The 26,145-nt window shown below is 38.2% G+C and overlaps 1 protein-coding gene and 1 non-coding gene across 2 annotated transcripts in view; one reads left to right on the top strand and one right to left on the bottom strand.

Annotated features, from left to right (window-relative positions):
• The window catches only part of LOC134390134 (contactin-4), a 353,707-nt gene that overhangs the window by 82,551 nt on the left and 245,011 nt on the right, over positions 1-26,145 (bottom strand). The gene's annotated exons all lie outside the window — the stretch shown is intronic.
• On the top strand, positions 20,761-20,835 carry TRNAS-GCU (transfer RNA serine (anticodon GCU)). The gene has a single exon. It is a non-coding gene; the product is annotated as a tRNA-Ser (tRNA).

The following is a 26,145-nucleotide window of genomic DNA, read 5'->3' as shown; positions in this document are numbered from 1 at the left end:
CTTAAAATCCCTAACATCACACCCAGCCCTGCACACCAGATGAACTTACTATCTTTGTCTTCTGCGGACAAACAGAAATTCACGGTCACCATAGCAGTCATATAATCCAAGCTTTCCCAAACTCCCTGGCATGCCCACAATTTTTGCCATATTCATGTGCTACGAGATGGCTTGAATCCTTGCTCCCATATTTGCTAGACATGTGATTTGAGAAAATCTCAACCTCTCTGGATTTCAGTTTGCCATCTCTAAAATTGGGGTCATAATAATAGCACCTCAATTTCATAGTGTTTTTGAGAAGGTTAAATGTGAAAATACCCATGAAACATTTATAACTGTGGTAGTGGATAGTATACAACTAATACATGCTAGCTTTAATCATCATCTTTGTTATTATTATGTTCAGCATCATTCTCACAATCAATAGTCACTTAAATTTTTTTTTTAAATGGCCCGAAGCTCAAAATTAAAGTAATTGAATAAAGGAAACTTTATATTGCTATAATAGTTGAAAACCAGTATCCACTTGCCATAAATAGTGGTAACCATAAAAATAAACAGGATTCAAAACATACCTAAGGTACACTCATTTGCCAGGATTCTGAACCTAGGACCTGCCTTTTCTTTGGTAAAAGAGAGATTATCCAGGATTTCAAAAACGTTCAGACATGCTAGGACCAAACTGAGCTTCCCATTGATAAACTCAGCAGGAATGTATGAAAACTTTGTTGCTCGATGTTATTTAATGTCTGTATACTGTGAAAAGTCCAAGTTCATCTTAGTATATGGAGAAGTGAAAACCTTATACTTAGTGAAACACACATCTGTTTCAGCCATGATCCTATGACTGACTTTCTTTTACAACATTCTGACCAAGTAGGCCATCAACCTGTATGGGACAGATCCCATCATTGTAAATTCATGGCCTTCCAAGGTTGCCCGATCCACTCAGGTGGCATTTATCATACACTGTCTCAATATATCATCATCTCATCTATCCAAAGAATTTCCAGAAATCAGTCCCCAGATCTTATGCTTCTTTCTGTCCCCTTATCATTTCATACAGTTCCTTATATGCCAACAGGCATATAGTAAATACATGGACTAAAATTCATTTCATCTTGAGAATTTTAGAGATATTGGTGACACACCTTTTGTGATTAGGACGCTGATTTCTAACCTTTTTTGGATGGGCGGGTTGAGGTCAGAGACTTCTTATGAATCAGAAGCAAATTTTAACATTCTTTCCAAAAAATACAACTATGCATATTGTTTTTGAAAGCTTACAGGACTCCTAAAGTCTCTTCATGTCACAAAACTGCAAAGAGAAATTGTTCTGGGATGAACAGATGTTACCAAGAATTTTAGTTATGAAGGTGTGCCAGCTATATTTACTGTTTTCTATAATGCTCAGTAAAGGACTCTGTGCTGAAGTTAATACTTGGGTGTTCTCTTTTCAGGGAAATTATTTTTGTGTGTTCTGTACCTTCAGGTCTATATTGCACAGTAGAAATTTCCATGATCAACCCAAACCCCTGCAGCAATCCTGCTCTCTTCTCTCAACTTTTATACTCAATAACTATTTTTCCCCTTTGATGGCAAATATAGCTATTTCTTATCAAGGAAGAGTCTTTATTCTTTTCAGACAAATCATCTAAAAAGAACTGTGAAGTCACACAGGTAATGGGTTCCAATAAATAATTCTCACGATGGCAGAACATTTAAGGACTTGATATATGGATCCTCTCCTATTTAACAGCCAAAATCTGCAAGGACCTTTTCCTAATTCCAAGGGGAAGTCGAAGACAGAACAAGTGAAGAGCTTAAAGAAAAGAGCAGGAAGCTCTTATTATTAAAAATGTCTTGGTTGAGAAGTAGAAGATAGTAATTTAGATATGCCAGTGATAAAGGAAGTTTGATAAGGATATGGGGGGAGGGGTTTGAAGAGAACAGAACATTGTGAACCTGACTACTTAAAGCAAAGCAAAGAACAGGAGAATATCTGAACATTCTTGTACTATGTATATGTAAAAGAGTTTTCTCGAAAGTCCTCCTCTAATAATCAGCACACCATATTTCTTGGAAATTCTGGTAAATGAGATTTTTGTATAAATGTTAAACTCAAAAGAATGATAAAAGGAATACAGTAATCTCGAAAACACTGATAACTTCAAGCAACAAACCAAACGAGTTGCAATTGTTTCCAAAGAATCCATAGCAACAAATTACTAAAATTGGACTTCTATAATCATTTAAAAAATTAGATTGGTTAATATTGTTTTCAACAAAGAATGCTATGTTGATTTGTTGATGTGGCCAATATTTCAAGTCAAGTGAAGGAGAACTGTTATTAGATATGTTTGCCTTCAGTAGATGATAAGGAATTTATTAGAAGCTTTATTTTGAACGTGCGTGAGTGTGTGTCTATATGTGCGTGTGTGTGTTAGGTCCAAAATTAAGGAGAGAATAATTATTAATATTTATGAGTTACAGTGATATATGAGAAAACTGATGTTAATAGCAAATTCATTTTTTTAAAATGAGGTAACCTGAATAATAAGTGATTTGGGGATATTTGCTTTGTAGTGGTCAAATAGCAGAGGGAAACAAAGTTGAAAAGAATATAAAATTTCAGGAGGTCTGTATAATTAATCAGCAATCCTACAAAGTATGCCATAAATTAGTTACAATTTTACCACTGTGCTTGGAAATTAGGAAACTGGACTATTTATGTAAGAATTCAGGTTTATTTCTTAATATCTAGCCCTAGCATAACATAGAGTACACTTTGGGAAATGTGGCTAAGAGACTTAGTGCTTTCATTGCTGCTATTTACAACGTAATTTGCAATTTTTTACAGCATCTTCATAGTCACACTACAGTTAAGTGTAAGAAATATTTTGCATTTTGAAGTTCCTGTCAAGATAGAAAACTCCAAAATTCACTAGAAAATAAAGTTTCTGTCGATCTAAAATTTGCCATGAACCATATTCCTCTTATGAAATTATGTATAAAATTTACTTTTAAAATATAAGTTGTTCCTTTTGCAATTTCCAACTCTGGTCCTTTTTAATAATAATATTCTTTCAGGTATCCATTGCTATTGAATTATTTATTCCAAAGATTCTGGAATTCCACTTATTATATTTAAGCTATGTGTAAAGATTTGTATAGTTTGAAAAAAAATATTTTGTGAATATAAATTACTATGTGGTAGGTCCTTGCCAACTTATGATATAGCACTGAATTAATTCCAGGTTATTCACTAGTGTTATCTTCTGAGGAAAGGGCATTAACAAAGGTCAAATATATTAAATATATATGAAAAAGTGGATTTAAAAAGCTAATACAAATCTTTTCATGAACTTTTTGAAGACCACTCGTATATGTATATGAAGTGCCCTATACAGGGGAAGAGGCTGGCTGCAACTTGATTCTGAGTTCCTACCCCCATTCAGCCATTCTCTGACCATCATGCTCCCATGTGGCCTCTCAGACAAGCCCCAGATTATTAGCTTTTAAGAATGTTAATCATCTTCCTAATTTTTGTATCCTCTTCAAACAGTAACATAAAGAAACACACATTCCTTCATTCTTAGTCTGCTCTAAGTTTTAGCGTATCAATAATCAAGCCACAGATATTTCCTGAGCACTTGCTATACCAATGGCTCTGTGATAACCACTGCAGAGATTCAAAAGGAAAGGAGCAATATGCTTGTGATCACAGCTTTCCTGAGGAGTAGACATCTATTACATTGCCTGTCCACCATCTATTCCTCTCTGTCTAGTAATAATAATAATAATAATTGCATTTTTCTTTTTTGAGAAACCATATCTCCCCACTCTGAAACCACATAATTTGGGTGACTATAACACCTTGCTCTGGCTACAAGGGTGTTCATGTGACTCAGGCAGGGTCAATGAGAGAGCATCACATACTCTTGCTTAAAGTGATTAGTTCATGGTGCACATGACCTAGTCTGTGCCACTCATGGTAAATGGCTGTCATCCTAAGACATTTGTTCCAACAATTAGAAAAGAGGTATGTGTTTTTTGCTAGGATTACTGAAATGGGAGAGGATCTGCTAGCAGTCACCTGCCATTACACCAGGGAATAGTTTTCTTGAGAATGAAACCAACAGAAATCAAGCCTTGACGATATTCCCCAAGCCCTAGACTCCGGAATTTTCAGATACACAAGGCAGCAGATTCCATCTCTGAAGGGGGATAAAAATGTTGTACAATGGAATGATTGTGGTAGTCACAAAACTTAGCAAATTTACTAAAAATCATTGAGTTGTACACTTACGATGGGTGAATTTTATGGTATGTAAATTATACCTCAGTAAAGTTGTTAAAAAATCCCTTGTATGCCAATTTGAATTGGGTTTCTGTCGTTTGCAACCCAAAGAGTTGTGACAAATACAGTCAGTCTCACTGGTGGGATAACATACAAATAGGAAACAAAATTTGTGTGTCAATAGATGATGCATCAAATTGTGAAACACCAAAAATGTGGGGAGTCAGTATGGATGCTTACACCCATTATTACTGTCTACCCCCTTGTCTGTCTCCTCACCAGATCATAAGCTCATTCAATATTGTCCTTTTCCTGTTGGTGTTCAAAACCTAGTGCAGTAATGACTCAGAGAGGTTGTGAACATGTTCATTCTGTGGTGGTGGTGGGGAAGTGTGCTGGTGAGAAATGGCTGGGGAAAGATAACGTGCTACAAGTGACCTTGACTATGTGAGACAAAGAGTAAATGACTGAGCACAAAAGGTTTTTTTCTGCCTTATAGCAGAATTATTCAGAGTTCAGACTTCATCTTTAGTGCTATTCTGTTTTTCAGAAAATTCAGGCAAGAATTATTTGAAAAGAGGAAGTCTAGACTGTCAAGTTCCAGGAAAATTCCCCAGATAACTGCTAAGCTCGTAACCTTGCTTTGTCCACATGGTGGCAGAGTCTTTGGAGGGATTATACCCCATAGACATTTAGGTTGGCCCTTCCGCATTTTTTGCTCGATGCTGACGCACTACTTTAAGCTGTTTAGGAATACATTCCAAAGTATGAAATAATTCTAATGCTTATCTTACTTTTGTGGAGGGAGAAAAAAAGCACATTGTAATCAACTTCCAAGAAACTTAAAAAGTGATTTTCTTGTGAGGAGAAATATGTACATGCCCACAGATTCTGTGCTCAGTTCAGCTGCTGACAAACCATTTTTGGAATGGTTTTCGAGATTAGCACAGAAAAACAGCAAATGCAATCTCAGCTTATTTGTTCCAGCTGATACCATCTGAACAGAAGCCCAAAGGCATAGGCTTTTGAGATAAGGCAGACTTCTCTAACTTTCTACTGAAAACGGTCATGGTTCAAAGACAGATGACCCACCCCACTTTTAACTAACACACATGAAGCACAAAAGGCAGCACAACTTTCTAACTTTTGTTTTAAGTGAAATCTCATTGAAATCATTGTCATTTTTAAAAATAAACTCCCTTGAAGTAGGTATCTGGAAAACAAAATACCTTTCCTTGCAGACTTAGACTTCTAGGATGTGTCCATGTACCCAAGTTCAACTGAATTCACCACTCACTCACTGACTCTTCACAGGCCAGTTGTACAGTTTCCTTTTCTGAAAAGGGGCTGGACTTAATGTTTTCTGGCTTTAAAAGTCCCTGATTGTGTCATCAGTCAATACAGTCAAAGACTCAGACATTTTAGCAGAAGGAAAAACCATCTGGTTGATGGAAATAATCTGTCTATGTAGAGAAGACGTAATACCTTTTATTTTGCACATTTGAAATTAAATTCAAAATATCAGTTGTTTATAGGAAAGCCACTCCCCCCCATAAAAAAACAAAACAAAAAAATGTCCAACTGGGATTTACAATAGCTATCAATGGTAAGAAAATAAAATCAAATGGAAGATTGAGATTCCCTAACAATTAGCCAAAATTTATTTTTAAAATGTTTTTATTAACTGGTTTAATTCCCCCTTCCTTTCCTTCCTCTCTCCTACATTCCATCTTATATTTATTCAATGCTTACTATCCATGGTAGGCTCTCGGTCAATAAAGATGAATAGGAAATAGTTCCTCCCTCCAAGAAATTCACAGTCTGGTAAAAAATGAAAATCCCACTTCCACCACCAATAAATAAAAGAAAAATAAAACAGTGTGGTTAACTGAAGTGATATATGTATTTGCAGAGTATCCTGAAAACATAGCAGTGGTGCTACATGGGGATAAATCAAGTAAGGTTTTTCAAGGAGATGAATTGATTCTGAAAGGATTTGTGGGAGATAGATACATACAGAGGACGGCATGTAGAAAGGTGGGAACTTGTTGTCAGAGCACTAACTATGAGGCCCTAAGGAAGCTGGAAGATTCAGCAAGGAACAAGGTCACAAAGAGCTTTGTAAGTCATGCGAGAAGCAAAGACTTTATCCTGGGGATAAGGACTTATGGGAGTGATACCATCAGATTTGCATTTTAGAAAGATTATGCCTTTGAATGAGTAGGAAAATGTATTTGAGTACAAGGTGAAGGCCAGAGAAACCAGGTAGAAAAGCTCCTGCAAAGATCCAGACATCTGTTGTACAAAAGCTATTAAGCTATTAATTAAAATGAAATAAAATTAAAATTTCAGCACCTCTGTTGCATATCAGCCACCTTTCAAGTGCTCGATAGCCACATGTGGCAAGTGGCTACCATGTTGGACAGTGCAGATGTAGAATATTTCCTTCGCCACAGGAAGCGCTATTGGATGCTGCTAGACTGGGCAAGAGAGGAAGAGAGCCTGAACTAGGGCAGCAGTGACCAGGATGACCACAAAACAGCACAACGTAGGGGGAAAAGTGAGGAGGAGAATTAGGTACTGATTGGATGGATTTGTAAGTGGGGGTGAAAGGAGGTTCAGACATGCTTGACTGCAACGTGACAAAGAATGAGGGAAGAAGTTTAAATGGTGGTTGTGATCAGCTGAATTTATGTTTTACTGAATTTAAGTTTAAAAGTTAATTTATAAGTTTGTATAAAACAAATATGTCACTGTTCTCTCAGAGCTTAAATTTCAAGTGGAAGGAGATAATAATAAAGCAAATATATGAATGTGATAATTCAGCAATACAAGGGTACTTCAAAAGGTTCACAGAAAGAAACAATTAAAAGATAATACAAATATTTCCATAAACTTTTTGAAGGACGCTTGTATGTGCTAAGAAGAAAAGACAGATACTTTTATGTTTGAAATGGACTTTTGGTGGGTGTGCAAGACAGAGGACAGTGTATCTTCTTTAGGTTAATCATGGAAGGTCTCTCTTTGAGGAGGTATTATTTGACCTAAGATATAATTGATGAGAAGTAGCCATCATGTAAAGAATGGGGACTGAGTGCCACGTAGAGAGAACATCAAGTGCAAAGGCCCTAGGGAAATAGCAAGATCTGTGTGTTCCTGGAACAGAAGGAAGCTTAGCTAGTAGGGGGAGTGGGGTGGAGTGGTAGAAATGAGGTTGGTTACTAAGGCTTGGGCTAGGCCATGTAGTAAAAAATTTAGATTTTATTTCTACGCCAATTTGAAGCCAAATAATCATATGCATAAAATTACATCATGATAGCTGCTATAAAGAAGTACATGGCATTATAAGAGTATATTAAGGGGAACTGAGTCTAAGTAAGTGATGATCCAAGTGAGGCCTGAAGCAAAAGGAAGAGTTAACTAGGCAAAAACAGAAAGCAGGAAAGTGGATTTTAGGCAGAGAAAGAGATATGATCACAACAGGGGAAGACACGGTAGAGACTAGAGAAACAAGAAATTAATAACTAAGTTTTAGGTAGTTTTAAACTCAGCCTGATTCAGTGAGATGGTGAAATTGCCAAAAATATGAACATAATAGATAAATGGTATCCAGAATGAAGGAGGGGACAGTTCCACTTTATTTTGTGCTAATAAATTGCAGCTAGAGCTAGGAGGCACCACTGTTCAAGAGGGACACTGAAACAGTAAACACTGTCCAAGAGGAGAGCAGCCAAAAACATTGGATGATTTATGGGAACAAGATAGATGGGATTCAAAGCCACTTCACATGAATATGAAAGAATGGTGCTCAACATTTGTGTGTGTTTTTTAAAAATTATTTTTGACTACCTTGCATCCATATCCCCCTTTTAATAGAACACACATTTTCTTTTGAAGACAGCTGTTCCCGCTAGATTCAATCTGATGAGGCTGTAATCAGGTGCCTTCCTTTCCTGTGGCTTATGACAGGAAAGTCATATGCAACCTTTCTCTCCTAAACAGCAGGAAAAAGAACCTCAACGTGGTTGGGATTTAACTCAACAGGAGCAGCCTGATTAAATTATTCCTGTACAGAAACGGCTTCTGCATTTCCTGTTTCCTAGCTCCAGAGAGCCACCTTGGGTCCATTTAGTTTCAAACCTGCTTCTTCCAGGGGTTTTCTAAGAACGCTCATATCCTTCCAATAAAATTCCAGTTTGCTTGAGTTAGCTGGAGTTATTTCTGTTAATTGCAACCAAAGAACGCTGACACATTTAGCCTGGTGAACAAAGGACTTGGATGAACCTGGGGACAGGAGAGCTGATGTCTTCAAATATTTAGAAGACTGTTAGAGAAAAGAAAGCTTGGAATTCTCCTGCGCCATGCCAGGGGGCTATCATAAAACCTAATGATAAAGATTCTATCTATAAACATTTTTGTGCATTAAAATTCCCTAAGGAGTACAGTTCTCCATGAAAGTTTCCATTACTGGAGGTGTTTTTAGCAGAAGAGCACTAGACAAGTTAGGCTTTTCTTGGAGGAAATTCAAGAATCAATGGGGTTGACCTAAATGATTTTTAGGGTCCAGAGATTCAATAATTTTGGGGGTTCAAATGACATCTTTCATATAACTTAAATTTCTAAATGTAATTGTCTTTGACATGTTTTTTGCAGGTATATTTCCCCTAAGCTTAAGTAGACTTTGATGAAGAAGAAAAAGTCAATGAATTTTTATACAAAGTGTCACTGAAATCAGGAATACAATTTCAAGTTATCAAATGGATTGCAAAAGGTAGGACATGCTTTCTAGACAAATTTCCTTTTATAAAATGTCTTTCAAAGATTATTCTGTGCAGATGGCTTTGTTTTCACCCTCAAAGCATGGTACCATGGCTAAATTGCAGTCTGGTCATTTCATTCTCTCTAAGTCCCGTTTAAAGCATTTGAAAGAATAATAATAGCCTTTGTTTCCCCAGCCATTAAGTAGTGTTGCTGTGTGTGATGAAAAGGATGGCTATTTCCTAAGGAGAAGGAGATCTGGTTCAGAGATAGGTACGTTACCTCCCGCAGGAATTCTGTAATACTTTATATGCTAGGCACTGAGGCAAATAAAAAGTATTTTTATATAAGGTATACTCTCAAGGGTTGACACTTGCTATATGAAGATGTCCTGTAGTTGCTGAAAACTAGTGTGCAAGACACTATCCATTAAATACCCATTATAGAAGGATCTGTATCTGTTAGCTATCACCGCATAACAAACAACCCCCAAACCCACTTAAAACAATAAGAGTTTTTACTGCTCATGAGTCTATGGGTCAGTTAGGTGTTGGCTGAGTGAAGAGGGGTGACTGGGCCATGAGTTTCCTCCTTATTTAGTAGGCTTTCCTTGTCTTGTTTGCATGGTAGTGACAGGGTTTGAAAAGCAACAAAAGGTACGTTCTAACGTGCACTTTTAAAAGCATTTGCTGTCATCAATTTTACTAACATTTCATTGGCCAAAGCAAATCACATGGCCAAGTCCAGAGTCAAAGTGGGAAGACACTACCAAAGACCATGGATACAGGCAGGCATGAAAAATAGGGGTCATTTCTGCAATCAATCTGCTACTGGATTCAAGTGATACATTGAAGTTATTTAATATTAGGAGAAAATTGTCTCTCTTCAAGAATATTTTTCATATAATGAACTTAAGCTGCTTGCTGATTTCCCTTTTGGCTTAGGATTCTAGGAAACTCAAAGTATTAATATTAGCTAAATCATTATGAATGTACCCTTTTCCTTTCTACATGGTCTAAATGTCCTATTTTAACTATCTCATTGTATATAACTTGTAAACTGCCTCAAGTGCTTTGTTTTTGAGAGAGATAGTATAGTAGCAAAAAATAAATACTTTTATGTATCTAAAATATGTCTATTGCCCATGCAGTACCTATTGAAATATTTGCAAACAAGAGAAGAGAGAGAGCTCTATCTTTTAGAGGGACATTACTGCATATTACATTCTCCTAGTCCTGCTGTGAACCAGTGACAACTGTACACCTTGACAAAAGTTTTTCAGGGAATTATTTCAAACCAATTTTCACTAGGGATGTAGCTTTTTACAATCTCCACAGGTTCAAAAAGAGAAATATTTAAAAATTCAGAACCTACATCTAAGAAGGTGACAGACGTTAAGAAAATTCAGCTGAAAATGAAGTTCTTCATTTCATTTTGGAATATTTTCTTCTAAAGATATCATGAGACAGATTTTCAAAGGACTTTGAAGATAGAGCTGCAGTGTTTCATGCCCATATGATTGAGTCCAAGAAATATTATCTGAGTCTTGGCAGTTGAATTTGAAATGCTGAGTTAAAATATTTTCATTGAAGTTGTACCAAAGTTAAATAGAACTAGGAAGTTATTTAAGCTGGTTTTAACATTTCCTCATAAATTCCCTCTCAACTCATACCTATTGAGACAAAGACTTAATAGGTGTTAAAATCTTTGGGGAAATTTACCTCTGGAATAAAACAGAGGACTTTTATAGATCCCAAATTGTTTCTGATGAGTCGAAGGTTCTTTTTCATAAATCAGTCACTTACAAATTAGTATGGGTCCAAAAATAGAGAATTGGTTTCCTCAATTAAATGTGGGATGGGTTTGGTATTCAGTCTAATGGTAAGGAAAATGATTTACATTAAAAAATAATCAGGTTGTATGTACCAATTCTAAGATCAAGGGATAGATTCTCAATGATTTTAATACAATATGTTGAGAGGTATAAATGTGAAAGAAAAGTGCTATCAAAGTTATGATTAATCTTCAGCATTCACCAACACCTGTGTAGACTTAAGGACATTCTGGTCCCACATACTGAAATACTATTATGTATTTACATTTTTAAAGAGCTTTTCACAGGCACTCTATAGATATTGTGGACATAACGAAATATACTGCCTTCTGCAAACTTGCTCTGAAAATATTGTTTGACTCTTTGTTTTTAATATGTTTCTTCCTAGAAGCTAATTTCCTTGACCTAAAAGGACTTCAAAGGATTATATTCTTTTCTTCATGTCAAGATATTACTGTAGTTTCCTGTAATGATATTTATTCCTCTGCACAAAGGAATAGTTTATAGCTAACCTTAAGTACTTATATATTTTACTCAGCTTGGTCTGGGGAAAGGCTGTGGCACAGATACTGAGAGCTTTGATTTAAATTTCTGCCTCCATTGCTCTCATTATATGTGTATCTGTCTGTATTTATGTGGATACCCAAATGACTGCTGACCCTTCTATTCCCTGGAGACACAATTTTTGTCAAACAAGTTATGTGAGCAATGATATGGCTATTTTATCTTTATTCCAGTTGCTCTGGAGTTATGCAGGAACCTAGAAGCTCATAAAATTTAGACTCCTTGGGTTGAGCTTTAATTTCTCCAATTTACTCATGGAATGCTCAGAATATCCCTCTATACCCTCTCCACAAATGCACTGTCTACTTATTGTGTAAGGCGCCTCTTCGGTGTTGCCTCTTTTATGAAGTCGTCCCTGCTTCCCCAAGCTTGGAGTCTTTCTGCCTTCCCTGAATTCTTGCAGCCTGTGATTCCACTGCTTCTTCAGGGAATTCTTGCTTTCTATATTGTATTATAATGCTTTCATTTTACATGCTCCTTGAGGTAGACTCTGTACCTGTCTTCTTTTTATCACAGTTGCACCAGGGGAGCAAAAACAGGGATAATTCAAAAAGTGCAGATTGTTTATGCTAAAGTTTAAAAGAAGTACATGGCAAAGGTAGCAGAGAAGGTGCTAGTCTGGCTACCAAGAGAATTTGATAGCCTGATAAACCTAGGCCTCACCCTTGAAGGTTCGGAAACTATCCTGCCTGGGACATAAATTCATCAGACTGACTACTTAAAACTACAAGAACTATAAGAAACTAATATTTAAAATGGGATTCTCACTTATTAATGTACCATGAGAAATAAAACTGTCATTCAGCTAGCTTAACTAGCACATTCTTTTCCCCTAAACCAGTGGTTCTTAATTAGAGGCAGTACTGCCTCTTTACAGTGTGTTTGGGATGAGTGGAGGTTACCTGATTGTCATCATGACTAGTAGTACCTGGGTCTAGGGGTGCTACAGTCTTGTGATATGCAATACAGTTTCACACAATAAAGAAACATCCACTCAAAATGCAGTGGCATCCTATTACAGAAATACTGCCATTAGAAATCCAGCTAGACAAATCAAAATATAACCAAAGATATTGGGCTAGTATAGAATCAAGTTTAGAGAGATGGTGGTTAGATAACCTTGGGATTAATTTCATACAAACTGAGACTGAATCAAAGATCTCTGCCCTTTCCTTAGTATTAATGGTGTCTCACAGAAATAATTACTTGGAATGCATCCCAACATAATAAAGGCTATATATGACAAGCCCACAGCTAATATCATACTCAACGGTGAAAAGCTGGCAGCTTTTCTTCTAGGACCAGGAACAAGACAAGGGTGCCCATCCTCACCACTTCTATTCAACGCAGTACTGGAAGTCCTAGCCAGACCAATTAGGCAAAGAAAAAAAAAAAAAAATAATAAAATAAAATAAAATAAAATAAAAATAAAGGGCATCCAAATTGTCAAGGAAGAAGTTAAATTTTTTCTGTTTGCAGATGACATGATCTTAAGTATACAGAAAACCCTAAAAACTCCATCAAATAACTGTTAGAACTAATAAATGAATTTAGTAAAGTTGCAGGATACATAATTAACATAGAAAAGTCACTTGTATTTCTACACCTTAACAATGAACTATATGAAAAGAAAATCAATAAAAAATCCCATTTATAATAGCATGAAAAAGAAAAAAATACTTTAATAAATTTAAACAAGGAGTTGAAAGATCTGTACACTGAAAACAATAAAATGCTGATAAAAAGAAATTGAAGAAGATACAAATAAATAGAAAGATATCCCATGTTCATGAGTTGGAAGAATCAGTATTGTTAAAATGTCCATACCACCCAAAGTGATCTACAGAGTCAGTGCAATCCCTATCAAAATTCCAATGGCATTTGTTGCAGAAATAGAAAAAATGTTTCTAAAATTTGTGTGGAACAACAGAAGACCAAGAATAGCCAAAGGAATCTTGACAGAAAGAACAAGGGTGAAGGCATCACACCTCCAGCTTTCAAACTACATTGGAAGGCTACAGTAATCAAAGCAGTATGGTTCTGGCATAAAAAAACACACACAGACCATTGGAACAAAATAGAAAGCCCAGAAATAAACTCATGCATATGTGGTCAACTAATTTTTAACAAGGGCACCAAGAATACATAATGGGGAAAGGACAGTCTCTTTAATAAACGGTGTTGAGAAAACTAGATATCCATATGCAAAAGAATGAAATTAGATCCTTATCTTACATAATATACAAAAATTAACTCAGAATGGATTAAAGATTGGAATGCAAGATCTGAAATTATAAAACTCCCAGAAAGAAAACCAAAGAGATAAAGCTCCTTTGATGTTGGTCCTAGCAATGATTTTTTTGGATATGACACAAAAAGCATAGGCAAGAAAAGCAAAAATAAACAAGTGGAACTACATTAACTTCTGCACAGCAGAGGAACAAATCAACAGAGTGAAAAGGCAACCTATAGAATGGGAGAAAAGAATGCAAACCATATATTGGATAAAGGTTAGTATCCAAATATAAGGAACTCACACAATGCAATAGCAAAAAAAAATCCCCAAATAACTTGATTTAAAAATGGTCAAAGGACCTGAACAGACACTTTTCTAAAGAAGACTGTTTTAGTCCGTTTTATGTTGCTATAACAGAAATACCTAAGACTGGGTAATTTATAAGGAAAAAAGGTTTATTTGGCTTACAATTCTGGGACAGTTGTATCTGGCTGGGCCTCAGACTGCTTCTACTCATGGCAGAAAGTGGCAGGCAGCCAGCAGGTACAAGCAGATCTCATGGCGAGAGGAAGCAAGAGAGAGAGAGAAGGTGCCAGGGTCTTTTTAAGCGACCAACTCTCACGGGAACTAATAGAGCGAGAACTCACTCATTAATCCCCCCTCCCCAAGGGAGAGCATTAATCCATTCATGAAGGATCTGCGCCCATGACTCAATCAGTTTCCACCACTGCCACATTGGAGATCAAATTTCCACATGAGTTTTGAAAGGGACAACATATCCAAACTCCATCACAGACACACAAATGGCCAAAAGATATATGAAATAGTGCTTACCGTCACTAATCATCAGAAAAATGCAAATCAAAAACCACAATGACATATCACTTCACACCTGTTAGAATGGCTATTATGGAAAAGACTAAGACATGACAAATGTTGGCCAGGGTATGGAAAAGAGGGAATCCTTTGAAACTGTTGTTGGAAATGTAAATTGGTAAAGCCATTATGGAAAACAGTATGGAAATTCCTTAAAAAAATTAAAAATAGAACTACCATATAATCCAGCAATCCCTCTTCTTGGTACATATGCAAAGGAAATGAAATCAATATCTCAAAAAGATATCTGTACTCCCATGTTCATTGCAGAACTATTCACAATAGCCAAAGATATGTAATCAACCCAAGTGCCCATCAATGGATGAATGGATAAAGAAATTGGTAGATACAATGGAATATTATTCAGCCATGAAAAGAAGGAAATCCTGCCATTTGCAACATGAATGAACCTGGAGGACATTATGCTAAGTGAAATAAACAAGGAAAATATAGGCAAATGCTGTATGATCTCACTTATATGTGGAATCAACAAATGTAGAACTCATAGAAGCAGAGAGTAGAACAGTGGCTGCCAGGGGCTGATGGGTGAGGAAAATGGGGAGACATTGGTCAAAAAGTACAAAATTTGAGTTGTAGGATGAACAAGTTCTGGGGATCTAATGTACAGCATCATGGGTGGTGATGGATGTGTTAATTGATTTAATTACAGTAATCATTACACAATGTGTATGTATATCAAATCATCACGTTGTACACCTTGAATACATTCAAACTTTGTCAATTAAATATTTTAAAATTAAAAATATAGGGCCGGCCCCGTGGCTCACTTGGGAGAGTGCAGTGCTGGTAGCGCCGAGGCCGTGGGTTTGGATCCTATATAGGGATGGCCGGTGCGCTCAATGGCTGAGCGTGGTGTGGAGCACACCGTGCTGAGGGTTGCGATCCCCTTACCAGTCGGGGAAAAAAAATTTTTTTTTCATTGTGGTGAAATATATATAACATAAAAATTACCACTTTAACCTTTTCAGGTGTATAACTCAGAGGCATTAAACACATTCATGCCGTTGTGCAATCATTACCACCATCCATCTCCAGAACTTTTTCATCATTCCTAACTGAAATTCTGTGCCCATCTAAAGAATAAGTCCTCATTACTCCCTCACTCCAGCCCTTGGTATCTACTATTCTACTTTTTGTCTCTATAAATTTGACTATTCTATGTAACTCACAAAAGTGGAATCATGCAATACTTGTCCTATTGTGTCTGGTTTATTTCATTTAGCATGTTTTCAAGGCTCATCCATGCGGTAGGATGTGTTAGAATTTAATTCCTATTTAAGGCTGAAAAGAATTCCAATGTATGCATGAGTATATACCACGTTTTGTTTATTCGTTCATCTGCCAATAGACATTTGGGTTATTGCCATCTTTTGATTATTGTGAATAATGCTGCTATGAACATGCATATAAAACAATATCTGTTTGAGTCTCTGCTTTTAACTCTTTTGAGTAATTGCTTGATCATACAGTAATTCTATTTTTATTTTTTTGAGGATATACCATACTGTTTTCGATAGTAGCTGTACCATTTACATTCCCATCGCAGTACACAATTGTTCCAATTTTTCCACAACATCCTCCATTTTTTTTTGGCCACTGGCATGCACAGGAACCTGAATCCTTGACCTTGGTATTATCAGCACCATGTTCTAACAGCACCATGCTCTAACTGAGTGAGCTAAAGCCAGCCCCTATCTTCCATTTTTGACTGTTCTTTCTTATACAGACAGTTGTGCCCAGCATCCATTAGCCCTATTTTTAGAAATTTTATTTTATTTTATTAATATTATTTTTTTACATCCTGTGATGTTGTTGCATAGCAGTTGGGAGAAAGAGAGAGAGGGGAAAGGGGAAGGAAATGTGATAGACAAAGGAGGAAGGAGGAGGGGTGGGATTGAGGCCTGCGGCACATTCCCATAGGGGAGACCGGGGGGCTTCCAGTGGTGGCTTGGTCATTGCCGGGCTGGGTGCAGATGTCAGTGGGGTGTGGCAAAAGCTCTTGCTTCCCACCACCTCAGCTCAGGAGAGCCTGTGGTTCTTCCTGCAGCTCGGTGGTCTTCACTGGGCTGGTTGCTCATGGTGGGGGGGATGTGACTGAGGCCCTCAGCTCCCCACTGCCATGGCTTGGTAGAGTTCAGGGCACTTCCTGCAGCAGCTCAATAGTTGTCACTGGGGTGGTTGCACTTGTTGGGGGTGTGTGGCTGAGGCCTGAGGCCTCTACCCTTGGGATTGGTTGTGGGTGTCAGGGGGCATGGCTCAGGCCCCCAGTCTTCTCCCCTTTCTGGCTTGGTAGCCCAGGGGACTTCTGGTCCTTCTAGGTGTCATAGGTGCTCTTTGGTGAAATGAGACCTTTACTAGTTAATATCAAACTTTGTCTCTGGTTGTGGGTACTTGGTTTTTTCTTTCAGTTCTGTGTTGGATTATTTGCTGTTCCTACCACTCAAACTCTGCACTGGAACTAATTTATTGCCCTTTGCTTACTTCTAAAATGGGGGAACTTCCTGTGGGGACCAGTACTTGAACCCTGTGGTTGAGCTGAATTGCTGCTTTGCTGCTGATTCCCTAGGGAAGGCTTTTTGTGCAGCTCAGTTTTTAATGGTTGACTTTATAGGTACTTCTGGTGCTAGTGAAATCCAGTGCACCTGGGTTATGTAGAAATACTGGTCTGGGCTTGAGCCTTTTCATCAAACTGCACTCCATACAATTCTATATTCCTGACCAGTCTCGTCTGAGTAGTCCTATGCTGATTGGGGGGCAGATCAGCTGTCCTTGCTATGCCCCAGTGTTCCCTTGGTGGGCCTGTTTCCCCCACCGCCTGTGCTCCAAACACTTCCCATGGGATGGGCTGTGCTCCAGTCCCTTACAATGACTCACTGGCTTCTGTGTGGCTTCTTTTTTTCAGTTGTTGTGGCTCCTTGCTCCTATGTGGGTCCATGGGAACCCTATAAGTGGTCTTGCTGGCCTGGGGGTCACCAAGGCCCTCTTCTCCCCTGCTGCCTCCAAGCAACTTCGTCTGAAGGGCACAGCATGGCTTTTGCCAGCTCCTGCTCCATGTGCTCAGCAGCTCCAGCCTGGAAGCAACTGGGATTTGAAATAGTCAACGGTGTTTTTTCTTTCTCTCATTATGGCTTCTCCTACCTCCATGCACTCTGTAAGTATCTCCTCCTCTTCCCCTGAGCCCTAGTGGCCCCAGTTTGGCTGTCGTTCTTTTTTTATAGTTGTAAATTGGTTGATTTGTGGGACAGAGTGATGCTGGGGAACATCTATTCTGCCATCTTGACCAGAAGTCAGGGACTTAATTTTTTTCTTTTTGGTGGCTGGTCGATTCAGGGATCTGAACCCTCAACTTTGGTCTTACCACAACACTATGCTCTAACCAACTGAGCTAACCAGCCAGCTCCTGCTCCATTTTAAAATAAGCTATTGAAATAAAACATCAAGGCTTGAAATAAAATATCAAGCCATGATATTTTCATAGGCTCCACTACTAAACATTGGAGTGAAGAATTGGAGTCAGGATTACACTGATCATAGCATTTAATTTCTTCTGGCCACAGTGATTAGTTAGGGATAATCACATGCCCCAATTTGAGTCAGTGAACTCCAGTAAGACTTTTTCTGGGACTTTCTGGAAAATGATTTTCACTCTATCCTTTCAGGTATTGAATATCTGAGGATTTAACATCTGGAGCTGCTGCAGCCAACTTTGGTCATGAGGAAGAAACCTGAGAACAGAGTCAATGTGGTGGGCAGAAGAGCTAAGTTTATGTTTATTTTGTAACTTGAAACCAGAAGAGGCCTAATAAACTCCACATGATTGACACATGCAAATGCCATTTACTCTGCTGCTAGTGCAGTCATGCTAATAAATAAGATTTAGGTGAATTTTAGCTCTGAGTCCTGGGGAATATTTTATCTTTAAGGCTGATTTTGCATCTAATCTTGCTCATTATGTGTGACTTTTAAAGTTCAACTCTTAGATTTTTGTGAGCACCTGGCTGTCTCCTTTGCATACTATTTTTTAATGGTCCATTTAACTTTGGAATGTTTTGTAAGACTTTTCATGGCAGATTTGCCTTCTTGATTATCTTTGCTTTAGCCAATATTAAAATGAGGTTGCACTGCTGGAGAACCTAGCTGCTGTTATCTGCCAGGCATCCCCTCAAAATATTCTAGGTGATTTGTGTGGAGGGAGTGGGACTACGGTGAAACATTAATTTTATAACCTATTTAATTTTGATAGTAGAAATTCTTATGGTGAGAGAAAATTAAAAGAGAACAAAGGCCAGGATTTTAAAGCCTAAACAAAATCGTCCAGAGACAGAAGCTTAAAATTAGTACTAGGCACAGAGGATGAAAACATCAGAAAACTCCATATGGTACTGTTGTAATTAGTTACCAGAGCTAGACTGTATGACTATAAGGTTATTACATTGCAGGATTAAATGTATGGAAGCTGTAGGACTTTGCTATCCATTCTAAGCACACAAAGTTCTGACTCCAATACGTGAACTGCCCTCCCCCTAAGCGGAAAGAGGAAGGAGTCAGGCATTGTTGGCCCTACTGATTTGGATGATACATGTTCTCTGAACCACCTAGGGGGATTCTCCATAGACTGAATGAAATCCAAAGGTCAGAGGAAAAACTGATAAATATAATTGCAATTTCCTTGCAGCACCATATTTGATGACAAGACATTTGACACAGTGACAATCTAATATGTGGGAAGAGGAAGAAAGACCAGACATACTGTCCATCTGTAGTAATTGATCTTCTGCAAGCTCCCAATGGGCATTCGTGGACAATATTCATAAATAGCTTCTCTCTGTAACCCAGAGGGAGAAGGTCAAAGACCTTGTTCATTTCAGTGAAGTTTCCTCTTTCTCTCCCAAAGACAGACTGACCTAATGACATCAAGAAGAGGGATCAGAGGACCCTGGATGATGTCTAGGCAATCAAGATAAGGTTTCTGAATGAAAATTCAAACTCCCTTAGGTCAAGTTTACAAAGCTTCAATTATCTTGTATGACATCCAAATACATCTCCATTTAAGACAGGATTATGCATATTTTAGAAAAGTGAATTTGGGAATAAGTGATTCAGAAATCCTCCATTCGCTGTGTATTACGAAAATGAAAAGCTGATAACTAAGTTATCAATTTACTTAATTTCCTAGATAACTGGCTGTAAAAATTCTATTTAGGTTTTTAGCATAGTATTTGGCAAATACGATAGTTGCAAGAGAATATTTGAATGAATGAATGAATAAATTAATGACTCAGTTAATCAATTAATCCCTCTAGGTGGCTCAGAGAACATGTGTCATCCAAATCAATAGGCCCAACAAAGGTCAACTACTTCTCCCTCCTTTCACTGAGGGGGAAGATAGTTTATATACTGGAGTTGGAACATTTTATGCCTAGGATGGACAGCAAAGACCTAGGTAGATGTTGAACCAATCATTCAACATGGTACTCTGGAGTTCTGGGAAGAATTCTGGGTGGGAAATATAAACTTGGATTTCTCCAGCATTTAGATAGTTTATAAGGCTATGGACTAGAAGAAGACACCTAGGAAGAACAGACAAATAGGGAAGAGGCCCACACTGGCTCTGGGTCAGTTTAGAGGTTTGTAGGGAAGAGGAGGAAGCAGCAGATATATCGAGGTGAAGTTGCAAGCATAGGGGCGAGGGCTAGTGAAAGGAAAGCCAGCGGACTTTAGGTTTCTGGATATCAAATAAAGCAAGGGTTTCAGAAGAGAGAGGAGTGATCCACTACCTCTGTTAACATGCTGCCCAGAGGCCAAGTTGAAGAATAAAAGCTGGTCATTAGATTTGATAATCCATACGTGATTAACCTTAAGAGGACTGGTTTCAGAGCAGAGGAGGAAAAGGCTGCTGGTTAGGGAAGCTTGGCAGATAGTGGTACCATTCAGAGAAACAGGGAGCACGGTGGAGATGTATCTGAGGAAAGAGTGAGATCGTGGGATCAAATCTGGATATGTTGAGTTTGAGATTGAGCAGGATGCTTGATATGGTGGATGGAGTTTATGTTATTCTGAAGTCAAATAAATCTACAGATGAGTTCTGGTTTTGCCACTTACTCATCTGTATGTCTCTAGGTAAGTTAATGCTGATGAGCTTCAGTTCCTTCAAGTGCAAAATTAGGGGCTGGCTGGTTAGCTCAGTTGGTTAGAGCATGGTGCTGCTAACACCAAGGCCAAGGGCTCGGTTCCCTGTACCAGCCAGCTAAAGGGGACAAAATGCAAAATGAGCATAATAATAGTGAGCTGGACTGTCTAGGGGAGATTTATACATGGTACATGTAAAACCCCTAGCACATATTAGATACTCAATGAATCCTAGCTGTAACCATAATCATGTTGATGGAGATGCCCCAAATATGGTAGATTGGAAATTACCATCGTTGCTATTGCAAGTCTCATTAGAATCCAAGAAATCTGATGTGGTTGACATGAACTGCAGTAGGTTAAATAGCAATTCTAAAGAAGGTACTAATAAATATTTGTAGTGAATTGATAAAAGTATATAATGCCAAATGATTGAGTCATTAACAACAAAATAAGAAATAAAAAGTGCTATATCCTTCAATATGATATCTACAGTATATTGTAAATCAAAAAGTTATTGACTTTTAAAACAGTAGGCATGATACAATCATTTTTGAAAAACTTTTGTAAAATGTGTACAGATCTAAAAATGGATAGAACAAAATCTCTATGGTGCTCTACCATTGATAAAGCATGTTTCCATCTAATGAAATCTCACAAGAACACCACAAGTATTTATTATTAAGTCTATTTTAAAGATGATAAATTAACTGATTTGCTCAAGGTCACAAAGATGGCAAATCTAGTTATTTTTATGGTACTGCAGTAGCCTCAAGTTCCAAGAGAATTTTGGACTAAGATTCAAAATAAACAGGAAGCTTCATCTATATCATAGATACAATCTGACTAAGGCTTTAGATGAGGCTGCTTTTGGAAAAGGTACTTCTTATGCTCATCCTCTTTACTTCTTCATTTGTGAGCACTTTTGCCTTGGCCCCAAGCAGCGCCACACTGCAAGAACAGCAGCACTCCTCACCAGGATTTGGGGCTTCAGGCCAGTGGTAGTAGCATAGCCCCTATGTTGAGTGACTTTTAGAACCTTCCCAGCACCTGGGTATAGAGTTAGGAATTGCCTGATCTTCCCATAGCTAATGTTAAGTCTAAAGTTTCCTTTACTTCACCCATTTAAGAGCCTCCAGCACAGGGATCTGTGAAACATGAGACTAGTCTGGGGGTTAAAATCCTGGCATTCCAAAACAAAACTCCTTTTTTAATAGTGCCCTGAGGGTAAAGGCACTAGAGGCAGACATTCACACACATTACTACTTTGACACTTGGCAAAAAAGGGATTTTCAATGAAAGTAAACCAATGGAACTGTTGTAGAGAGTTGGGCCACATTTGTTGTTATGAATGAATGAATGAAACCTTCCTTGTGGGACCTTTTCATCTGGAAAGTTAAATGCTTCTCAGAGTTATGGAGAAGACAGTGAAAAAAAATTTTTTTTAACCAATTAGTTTAGGCCAATTGTACATGAATAAAACTTAGACAGCAGGCCATATGCCTTCTCTTTTTGAAATGAGAAGGCAGATTCATCATTTTTTATTATCAATACAGCAACAATATTATCTATTAACAGCAGACACAATTCTAAGCCTTTGCATGGATTATCTCACATGGACTTTCATAAGATGATTACTGTTACTATCACCATTGTACAAGTGGTGAAGCCAGGTTTAGAGAGATTGAGAAACCTGCCTAAGGTTATGTAGAGCTAGTGAGTTCATGCATCATATACTTATTTAATGTCTATTACTAAAGGCCCAATACTGTGCTCAGTGTGTAAGATACAACAGTGACCAAGACAGGCAAGTTCCTGTCCTCATGGAGTTTATAGTCTAGTAGGAGGCAGTCTCTAAACAAGTAATTTCAACTTCAAATGCTATAAAGGCCAAGTTCATGAGCTATAAGAACAGAGATTAGATCATCTTGGGATTCAGGAAGGTCTCTACATAGAGGTAAAACCAATTCACCCAAGAATGCTGGGACATATTTCTTTCCTCCCCTTCACAAGACACTGACAGGGGAGCTCAAACGAGAGCTGAGGTCAGAGGTCATATGTTGCCTTCTATATTCTTTCCCGGTTTACTCAATGCCATCAGGGCAATGGGTGCTTATTTGCTGAAAGATATATTCCAGCATCTCTGGGCTTGAACGTCATGCATACAGGTGGGCAAAGCACTGCATCCAGATGTCACTAAGACTGGAACCTGCTACTCAAGACAGTGGCAGGCCTAACTGCTGAGCACAAGATGCTCACATAACAAGGTACTGATGTGTTAGGAGCTTCCCAAACTCATTTGGCAGGTTCAGGCCCATTGTCCAAATCTCCTTCAGCTAGAATCAATGAGGCATAGAAGCACAATGCTTCATTCCGGCAGGATGCAGATGCCAGACAGCCTGAGTCTGCACAAAGGCAGCCAAAAGGTTTCATCCTCAAAACTTCACCAACTCTTGTGTCACAACCAGAACGCTGAGCACATGCCTGTGGGGATGGGCAGCACCATGCTCCAGTGCTTGCTCTCTTTCCAGGGAAAAGAGCTCTCTGGAGGGGACACATCTGTTTTGATTCCAGGAATCCCTTCAATTCCACATGCTCGACAACTCTGTTAGTCTTGCATGAGGTTCTTAATCAGGTGGGTACCTAGTTAAGTTAAATGCAAATGCTTTTGCAAAGCAAAATGTTTCCAACTGCCTCTGAAAGGTTTTAGATACTCAGGTTAGTAAGTTGTCTTGTTCAAATAGGGTAAGATGTAATCATTTTTAAGAACTAAGACAAATACCCAAATGCCATTAAAGGGTTGCTTTTTATTTTTCTAAAGCAGATTTAGAGAAAAAAAATAATCTTGTTAAAGAGATCCATCTGTTCAGCAATATCAGTTAGGTTTCTTGGGTTGTATGTAAGTGAAACAGACTGTAACCAGTCTGCAAAAAGAGGAATTTATTGAAAGGATATGGGTGGCTCACAGACTGAAGAAGAAGCTGAACAAATGGCATGGAAAGGACAGCAAGCAGTAGTGGCTTTGGGGATACAGACAGTAGAATCTGAGAGGCAGTATTCCCAGGGAGCTACATACCAAATGACTGCTCTGTGTTCTGCCCATGGGAAAATCCTGATTCCTGAGAGAGGGAGAGGATCTGACTGGCTTAGCCTGTGCCTGCACACACTCCATCCACTGGACAGAGAAGGACAGAACACCTGCACTGAAAAACCTAGGAAGGTTGCACATAATAGGAAAGGAAATTCCTGAAAAGACAACAGGTGCTTTTATCAGGAAAAAGCAACAGCAACAACAACAAAAAAACCCATTAAATTTGGGGCAGATAAAAAAATAAACTTCATAATATCCAAATTCTTTCTGATATCATTTCATGTGTGAACCCAGTAGAAATTCACCTATGTCTCCATCATACTATTGTTGGTTTGCATGACAGAAGCAATGTGCTCAAGATCTCTCTGCAGAGGTAGCATGTATTAGTCTGTTTCTGTTGCTTATAACAAAATACCTGGAACTGGGTAATTTATAAGAAAACGAAATTTATTGCTTACAGTTTTGGAGGCTGGGAAGTCCACAGACCAGGGAACACTTATGGTGAGGGCCTTCTTTACAGCAATAGTGGCTTTACAGCAATGCAGGGGTCTCACATGGCAGAAAATGGCAGAGCAGAGAGAGACTAACCTCTTGTGTCCTCTTCTTTTAAAGCCCCCAGAACAATGCCCCTGTCCACTATTATTAATCCATTCACTATGGCACAGTCCTACAATCTAATCACTTCTTTAAGGCCCCACCTTTCAATTACCATAATAGGGTTTCCAACCCTCAACAGTTAACAGTGGGGATTAAGTCTCAGTGAGGATGGGGAGGCATCCAATCTATAGCATAGCATTTCACATGAGATGTAAGACAAGAGGGAATTGGCCATTAAAGATCAGGGAGGAGAGCATTTCAGTCACAGGGAACAGCAAGTACAAAGGTCCTGAGGCAGAAAAGAGCTTGACATCTTTGAGAAGCTGCAAAGCCAGTGTGATTGCAGCCAACTAAAAGAGCTGGCAAGTGGCAGATATGGTCAGAGAGATAAGAAGAGACCTGACCACGCAGGACACTGCAGGATATGGCAAGAAGAGACTTTATTTGAAATGAATGGGAAGCTACTGGAGAGACTTAGTTGCTGTCTATCCTTCAGCAAGATACTTAATATCACTGAACCTCAGTTTCCCTCCTCTAAAATGGTCTAATAGACAACCCTGTATCAAGAGCCCTCCAGGGAAGTTGTGTTTTGGAATTCAGGATTGCTAATATTAAGAAACATACTATAGTACATGTATTTTATTTTACATAACATCCCAAGAAAAGTCTGATGTAGAATCTCACAATCTAATATATTATTATTTCAGTGATTACACATGGGGTAAATAAAGACAAAGTCTATCAACAGCTTCAGTTTGGTTTTGCCATCAAATGAGTTTGCTGCAAACCTGCCAGAAATAAATAAATTAGTAAAAAGAAGAAAAAAAAAAAAAACTCTTGTTTTCAGAGCTTTTAGGATTTCAAAGATTGAGACTGGACTGCAGACCTGTGCCTGTACACAGGGCTTTCCTGAATGCCTGACACATAATTGAGACTCAGTAAACATGTGTTCACTTTACTTTCTCCATTACCCTCCCTTCACCACCAGTTCCTTCTAAGTCATGATACCCCAGTACACCAGAGTGAATGCCACATGCTCCTATCTAGGGTTTTTCCTATTTTATTTGTTCCATTTTGCATCATGAACTTCAGTTCTTTCCTCTCTCCAGGCTCTGTAGGCTTGAACGTATTATAGGTTTGTAGATCACAGTGCTTGTCAGGTCTATAGCATAATGGGACCAACTGGGAATGCCACCGCCAACAAAATCCCACAAAAAGAACAAACCTTCCTAGAGTTTCTAGGTCAGAACCTACTCTAACAAAGTGAGATATGAAAACTCCCTTATATAGTAACTTGTTTAATTAAGATAACATATGTTACTATTGTACAAGTCCTGGTGAGCCAGTACTTAATTGGTCACTCATTCACATGGCTGTGACTGGTAAAAAACAGTTCAAACAACCACTTGCCTGGTGAGTTTTTTTTCTCTACAATTAAATTGAATAAACAATGCACCCAATGCACATTCATTTAAAAGAGACAGCTTTAATGTCACAGGAGTTTAATATGAGCAATAATGTTAGAACAACATAATTTCCTAGTTTAAAAGGCAAATTTAGTTCTGTTTTATCTATCAGGCACTAAGGCTGACAATCAGCTGCTCGGGAAAAATTGCAAGGAAAACCCTTACTCAAGTGTTATCAGATGTTTGGTATTTATAATGGAAGAAGGAAGGATATGGCTGTGGTTTTTATGCCCAGATTTTAATATAATCTGGAAAGAGGGATAATTGACAACA

The sequence above is a fragment of the Cynocephalus volans genome, chromosome 11 (assembly GCF_027409185.1).
Source record: "Cynocephalus volans isolate mCynVol1 chromosome 11, mCynVol1.pri, whole genome shotgun sequence".
In the NCBI taxonomy this organism is placed as follows: Eukaryota; Metazoa; Chordata; class Mammalia; order Dermoptera; family Cynocephalidae; genus Cynocephalus; species Cynocephalus volans.
The sequence above is the reverse complement of the archived record's forward strand: the minus strand, read 5'-3'. Positions and strand labels throughout refer to the sequence as shown.